This window comes from Loxodonta africana, chromosome 15 (assembly GCF_030014295.1).
Source record: "Loxodonta africana isolate mLoxAfr1 chromosome 15, mLoxAfr1.hap2, whole genome shotgun sequence".
NCBI classification, from domain to species: domain Eukaryota; kingdom Metazoa; phylum Chordata; class Mammalia; order Proboscidea; family Elephantidae; genus Loxodonta; species Loxodonta africana.
In genome coordinates, this window is record NC_087356.1 from 67051822 (window position 1) to 67059950 (window position 8129).

The 8129-nt window shown below is 38.6% G+C and overlaps 1 pseudogene; it reads right to left on the reverse strand.

The window, feature by feature from the left end:
- Window positions 1-847: 847 nt before the first annotated feature.
- On the reverse strand, window positions 848-2805 carry LOC100655028 (putative olfactory receptor 8G2; annotated as a pseudogene).
- Window positions 2806-8129: the final 5324 nt, after the last annotated feature.

The following is an 8129-nucleotide window of genomic DNA, read 5'->3' on the forward strand; positions in this document are numbered from 1 at the left end:
TTGGTAAGTAGATAGAAAGCCAGGAAAGAAGTTTCTTCTAGTTTCCAAAAGGGAAATATCCTCACCTCTCTCATGCCAACTTGTGACTTTATGTGGGAAGTAAAGTGTGATATCACATAGGGATATTAATGTTTCCTATTTGATGGCAAGCTGATGAGAAAGCACACACGGTTTTATGCATGCCAGTCTGGTCAGATGATTTTAAAAATACATTTTATCCGGAGGTAAGTGCTCATGCTTGGTCCAAAAAGACCTAGTAGCCCTGTGCTCTGCCTCTGGGCATAGCTTTATACAGAACCGAAGTGAAGAGCATGATGTTAGTTGGAGATGTCCATGCTTGTCCCAGCAATGCAACTATTTTGGTGGCTTTGCATCTCAGAAGCATTAGAACGAACATGTCAGGAACTTGTATCTAGAAGTGGTTCTAAAAGTAAAGTGAAATGTCTGGTCTTTAAGATGCTGAAGAACCATTTTAGGGAGAGATGGGGAAACACATCCAGGTGCTGCTACCACCTGCAAGAGAAGATGTGCGAGCTTGGCAACTGGCAGGAGGAGCTGGTGGGAGCTGATGCCACCAAGAGCTCCTGAGAGTTATTAACAGGAAAATTCCAAGGCAACAGGTTTTTGTTGTTGTTATTGGCTTATTGCTTCTCAGGAGGAAAGACAAGAGTTTTCTGGTTGTTATTCTAAAAAGCACCAATGTGAACTTGGTTGGTAAAGGGAAAGAGGGGGAATTTACTACTTGAAAGTCTTCCCAAACTATCATCTGAGTCACATTTTCTATTTTAAACTCCTCTTTACTAATAAGGAGGGAGATCTACAAATTTTTAGTTGGAGCCCCAGAAAATTATTGTCTACAAAATAATTCTGCTATTTTTTTCCTTTTTTCCAGAATAAATATTGAGTCTTTGGGTGAGAGGGATACAAGTAATTAGTCAGAAAAGAATTTTCCTATTTTAACTTTTGCTTGTAAACATGTGATCCACATAGTTTCAATGCATAGTCAAAGAATGTCACTTCTATCTACATCTGTGAATCTATAATATTCATGAAAAGAAAAACCTTTTAGAAATAAGGGAAAATTAACATAGGATTCTCAGGGAAATGGAGATGGTAGCACAATACTAAAACTGTGAAGAAAAGAATGCTGCATAAAAAAAAAAGTAAAAATACCGTAATATATTCTGTCCTGATTATTCTATCAATCTTTTCCACCATGGAGTTATAGTCTTGTGGGCAGGAATTATGTTTTATCATCCACCATCTGGACCCATATTTCTTAATACAGGTCTCTGCACTTAGTAACTAGTAGGAATTAAATTTTGTAGATTTCGAATGGTTAAAAATAATTTATTTTAGAGGTAATTTTTTCTAAAAGGGTTTATGTGTACAGTTATTAGTAAACATGGACAAATATACAAATTATTAAGACCAAAGGATCAGACCAAACAGATCACTCTATAAATTATGATAGGTAAATCTTATCTAACAAAATGCCAAATCCCATGTATATAAATTATAATCTCCCCACATGAAGGCCTTTGAAGATGTTTAAGAAAATGACTAGATGTAATATGGGTTACTATGGGTGACCTCTGGGACTTCCTAGAATTGACACTGCCCTTCATGTGATGGCCCTCCATGTGACGCTATGAATCCAGCTTATCCTTGGGACTTTTCTTCTAAATAATCAAGTGTTGGCGATAATCTTACTACCTGTGTATATGTGTTGCTGTCTCTGAACTCCTTCCTTACTGAATTTTTGTCCGGGAATTAGAAATCTTTGTTAGTGCAAAAGAGTCTTTTCTCAATGATTTTATTTAGGGCAACTTTGACATCCTTATTCCTTAGGGGATTCAGCATTGGCGCAATAATGGTGTAAAACACAGAAGGCACTTTGCCTTGGTCCATGGAGCTGACATTTGATGGCTGCAGGTACATGAACACTGCAGAACCGTAGAAGATTGCAACAGCCAAGTGTGGGAGCTGCAAGTGCTGAAGGCTTTGGACCTGCCCTCAGTGGAGCGGATGTGGAGAATGCTTCTAATGAGGAAGAAGTAGGACATAAGGATGGTCAAGGTGGGAGCAAGAATATTAAATACACTGAAGCACAAAACTACCACTTCATTGATATAAGTGTTGGAGCAAGAGAGCTCCAATAGTGGAAAAACATCACAGAAGTAATGGTTGATTATTTTAGCCTTGCAGAAAACCACTCTTAGTATGCAACCTGTGTGAGCTGTGGCATCAATCAAGCCCATCATATATACCTCAACTACCAACCAGGAGCAGACCTGATAAGACATGGTGACATTGTAAAGCAATGGCTTACAGATGGCAAGATAACGATCATATGCCATCACAGCCAACATATGACATTCTGATACAATAAAAATAATAAAGAAATAGAGCTGAGTCATGCATTCAGGGTAGGAGATGGTGTTCCTCTCTGTTGCAAAGTCTACCAGCATTTTGGGGGTAATGACAGTGGAATAACAGAGATCAATGAAGGACAAACTGCTGAGGAAATGGTACATGGGGGTGTGCAGGCAAGAACTGAGCCCAATCAGTGTGATCATCCCCAGGTTCCCCACCACTGTGACCCTGTAGGTTCCCAGGAAGAAAAGAAGGAGGGACATCTGGAGTTCTGGTTTGTCTGTTAGCCCAGTGAGGATGCACTTAGTCACTGTGGAATGATTTCCTGCTGTCATTTTCCTCTGGGAATTCTATGGAAGAAGAGAAGGAGTCAAGCCTGGTGTTTATTTATGCAGTATGAATCCGATACAAGTCTTATCACTGAGGTATCTCCAGTTCTCTTTCCCTGTCCTTGCTCTTCGTTGGAAGTTAAAGACTCCAGAATCCTTGTATTATGGGTCAAGCAAATAAATATTAGATGGAATTATATCATTTTTTTTTCCTGTGCTGTTAGAGTGGGTCTTAGTATTGACCAGTCTCTGAACATTCAAAAAACTGGTCTGATAACGTAGAATATTGAGTGTTCTTAGCCCTGTTGGTGCAATGGTTAAGCACTCAGCTGCTAACTGAAAGGTTGGCAGTTCAAACTTACCCAGTGGCTCTGTGGGAGAAAGACCTGACAATCTGTGTCTGTAAAAATTACATCTTAGAAAACCCTGTAGGGGTAGTTCTACTCTGTTACAAGAGATCAATACGAGTTGAAAACTGACTCAATGGCACCTAACAATAACTGTAACAAATCACTCTCCATGCCTTGTGTTTAATGCTCTCAACTCTTCTGCAAAACAGATATTACCAGGTGCTAAATACAGTTGCCATGGAGTTGATTCTGACTCATGGTGACCCGTGTGTGTCACAGTAGAGCTTTACTCCACAGTGTATTCGATGTCTGATTTTCTGGTAGTAGATCACCAAGATCTTCTTCTGAGGCACATTAACAATCTGCGCTATAAAGGAATACCACAACAATTAGTAGTATACTTATGTATTAGGTAACTAAGGTTCATAGTGGTTAAGTATTTGCCCATAGTTAGGGATATTATAAACAAGTGATCAGTATATGAGAGAAGGCCTGTCTATCTTTATATGGGTCCTTTCCCATTTCACCTTCAGATTTTTCTTTTAACTACCCATGTATGCTCTCCTGTCATACCTCTCTGTTATATCAGAAAATCATTCACTACAATTAATGTGAAGAAAGTATAAATGTAAAGTAAAAATAATATATTGAATACTCATGTAGACTGGTTTCACTTTAAAGAGTACCTTGGCTACTGGCACTAACTCAATAATATAGAAATAGTGGCTCTGGAAAGTAACTGAATGGCTAACATTTAGTACATCACTCAAATTGAACTCACATCCAGGAAGGAAGTTCATTTTATAATGAGGAGGAGCCAAATATTCCTGTGACTGAAGGAAAAGCTCATTCATTCCCAGAACGCCATGTGCTACATAGTCTTGTATAACCTGACGTGGTCCACGACCCTTGGCAATTTTGTTCTGGGGTACCATGGGTGCAGAATGGAAGTCTTGCCTGGTATTTAGACCATGTTATCTTTCATGCCTTAAGCATGAGGTCTTGGTATATTTTGCACTCATTTACAAATCAGATCTTTATCACTTCCTTGAAGTCATTACAGGCCAAAGTAGAAAGAATGCATGTATCTCTGAGATGTGAGTTTTGAAGGAAGTTGATGAGTTCCTGGCATGGGATACCGTGATGTTTTTGTATGTTCAAAGGAAAGAGATCCATGAGATATCATCAGTGATTGATGGTGAGTCAAAAAGAAGGAAAAGAGTATTGAGATAAAAATGAATGTGAGGGTGGTGTTATTATATATTTATTTATTTACTAAAATAATTTTTATTGTGCTTTAAGTGAAAGTTTACAAATCAAGTCAGTCTGTCACATATAAGCTTATATACACCTTACTCCATACTCTCACTTACTCTCCCCCTAATGAGTCAGTCCGCTCCCTTCTTCCAGTCCCTCCTTTCGTGACCGTTTTGCCAGTTTCTAACCCTCTCCACCCTCCTATCTCCCCTCCAGATAGGAGACGCCAACACAGTCTCAAGTCTCCACCTAATGCAAGTACCTCACTCTTCATCAGCATCTCTCTCCAACCCATTGTCCAGTCCCTTCCATGTCTGATGAGTTGTCTTCCGGAATGGTTCCTGTCCTGGGCCAACAGAACATTTGGGGACCATGACCACCGGGATTCTTCTAGTCTCAGTCAGACCATTAAGTATGGTCTTTTTATGAGAATTTGGGGTCTGCATCCCACTGTTCTCCTGCTCCCTCAGGGGTTCTCTGTTGTGCTCCCTGTCAGGGCAGTCATAGGTTGTGGCCGGGCACCATCTAGTTCTTCTGGTCTCAGGATGATGTAAGTCTCTGGTTCATGTGGCTCTTTCTGTCTCTTGGGCTCATAGGTGTCCTGTGACCTTGGTGTTCTTCCTTCTCCTTTGATCCAGGTGGGTTGACACAAATTGATGCATCTCAGATAGCCGCTTGTTAGCATTTAAGACCCCAGATGCCACACTTCAAAGTGGGATGCAGAATGTTTTCATAATAGAATTATTTTGCCAATTGACTTAGAAGTCCCCTTAAGCCATAGTCCCCAAACCTCCATCCTTGCTCCACTGACCTTCGAAGCATTCAGTTTATCCCAGAAACTTCTTTGCTTTTGGTCCAGTCCAGTGGAGCTGACCTTCCATGTATTGAGTATTGTCCTTCCCTTCACCAAAAGTACTTCTTATCTACTAACTAATCAGTAAATAACCCTCTTCCACCCTCCCTTCCTCCCTGCCTCGTGACCAGAAAAATATGTGTTCTCAGTTTATACTATTTCTCAAGATCTTATAATAGTGGTCTTATACAATACTTGTGCTTTTGCATCTGACTAAATTCACTCAGCATAATGCCTTCCAGGTTCCTCCATGTTATGAAATGTTTCACAGATTCATCACTGTTCTTTATCGATGCGTAGTATTCCACTGTGTGAATATACCATAATTTATTTAACCATTCATCCATTCATGGACACCTTGGTTGCTTCCAGCTTTTTGCTATTGTAAACAGTGCTGCAATAAACATGGGTGTGCATATATCTGTTCGTGTGAAGGCTCTTATTTCTCTAGGGTAAATTCCGAGGAGTGGGATTTCTGGGTTGTATGGTAGTTCTATTTCTGACTGTTTAAGATAACGCCAGGTAGATTTCCAAAGTGGTTGTACCCTTTTACATTCCCACCAGCACTGTATAAGAGTTCCAATCTCTCCGCAGCCTCTCCAACATTTATTATTTTGTGTTTTTTGGATTAATGCCAGCCTTGTTGGAGTGAGATGGAATCTCATCATAGTTTTAATTTGCATTTCTCTAATGGCTAATGTCGAGAGCATTTTCTCATGTATCTGTTAGCTGCCTGAATATCTTCTTTAGTGAAGTGCATGTTCATATCCTTTGCCCACTTTTTGATTGGGTTGTTTATCTCTTCGTGGTTGAGTTTTAACAGAATCATATAAATTTTAGAGATCAGGCGCTGGTCAGAGATGTCATAGCTGAAAATTTTTTCCCGATCTGTAGGTGGTTTTTTTTACTCTTTTGGTGAAGTCTTTAGATGAGCATAGGTGTTTGATTTTTAGGAGCTCCCAGTTATCTGATTTCTCTTCATCATTTTTGGTAATGTTTTCTATTCTGTTTATGCCTTGTAGTAGGGCCCCTAACATTGTCCCTATTTTTTCTTCCATGATTTTCATTGTTTTAGTCTTTATGTTTAGGTCTTTGATCCACTTGGAGTTAGTTTTTGTGCATGGTGTGAGGTATGGGTCCTGTTTCATTTTTTTGCAAATGGATATCCAGTTATGCCAGCACCATTTGTTAAAAAGACTATCTTTTCCCCAATTAACTGACACTGGTCCTTTGTCAAATATCAGCTGCTCATATGTGGATGGATTTATATCTGGGTTCTCAATTCTGTTCCATTGGTCTACGTGCCTGTTGTTGTACCAATACCAGGCTATTTTGACTACTGTGGGTGTATAATATATTCTAAAATCAGGTAGAGTGAGACCTCCCACTTTGTTCTTCAGTAATGCTTTACTTATCTGCGGCTTCTTTCCCTTCCATATGAAGTTGGTGATTTGTTTCTCCATCACATTAAAAAATGTCATTGGAATTTAGATCGGAAGTGCATTGTATGTATAGATGGCTTTTGGTAGAATAGACATTTTTACTGTGTTAAGTCTTCCTATCCATGAGCAAGGTATGTTTTTCCACTTACGTAGGTCCTTTTTAGTTTCTTCAACTAGCACTTTGTAGTTTTCTTTGTATAGGTCTTTTACATCTTTGATAAGATCTATTCCTAAGTATTTTATCTTCTTGGGGGCTACTGTGAATGGTATTGATTTGGTGATTTCCTCTTCGAAGTCCTTTTTGTTGATGTAGAGGAATCCAAGTGATTTTTGTATGTTTATCTTGTAACACGAGACTCTGCCGAACTCTTCTATTAGTTTCAGTCGTTTTCTGGAGGATTCCTTAGGGTTTTCTGTGTATAAGATCATGTCATCTGCAAATAGAGATAATTTTGCTCCTTTCTTGCCGATCTGGGTGCCCTTTATGTCTTTGTCTAGCCTAAATGCTCTGGCTAGGACCTCTACCACAATGTTGAATAAGAGCGGTGATAAAGGGTATCCTTGTCTGGTTCCTGTTCTCAAGGGAAATGCTTTCAGGCTCTCTCCATTTAGGGTGATGTTGGCTGTTGGCTTTGTATAATAAAAAAAAATTGTATAATAGATGCCCTTTATTATGTTGAGAAATTTTCCTTCAATTCCTAATTTTCTGAGGGTTTTTATCATGAGTACGTGTTGGACTTTGTCAAATGCCTTTTCTGCATCAATTGATAAGATCATGTGGTTTTTGTCTTTTGTTTTATTTGTATGGTGGATTACATTAATGGTTTTTCTAATATTAAACCAGCCTTGCATACCTGGTATAAATCCCACTTGGTCGTGGTAGATTATTTTTTTTGATGTGTTGTTGAATTCTATTGGCTAGAATTTTGTTGAGGATTTTTACATCTATGTTCATGAGGGATATAGGTCTGTAATTTTCATTTTTTGTGGTGTCTTTACCTGGTTTTGGTATCAGGGATATGGTGGCTTCATAGAATGAGTTAGGTAGTATTCTATCATTTTCTATGTTTTGAAATACCTTTAGTAGTAGTGGTGTTAACTCTTCTCTGAAAGTTTGGTAGAACTCTGCCTTGAAGCTGTCTGGGCCAGGGCTTTTTTTTGTTGGGAGTTTTTTGATTATCTTATCAATCTCTTTTTTTGTTATGAGTCTATTTAGTTGTTCTACTTCTGATTGTGTTAGTTCAGGTAGGTAGTGTTTTTCTAGGAATTCATCCATTTCTTCAAGGTTTGCAAATTTGTTAGAGTAGCATTTTTCGTAATAATCCGATATGATTCCTTTAATTTCAGTTGGGTCTGATTTGATGTGGCCCATCTCGTTTCTTATTCAGGTTATTTGTTTCCTTTCCTGTATTTCTTTAGTCAGTTTGGCCAATGGTTTATCAATTTTGTTAATTTTTTCAAAGAACCAACTTTTGGCTTTATTAATTCTTTCAATTGTTTCTCTGTTCTCTATTTCATTTAT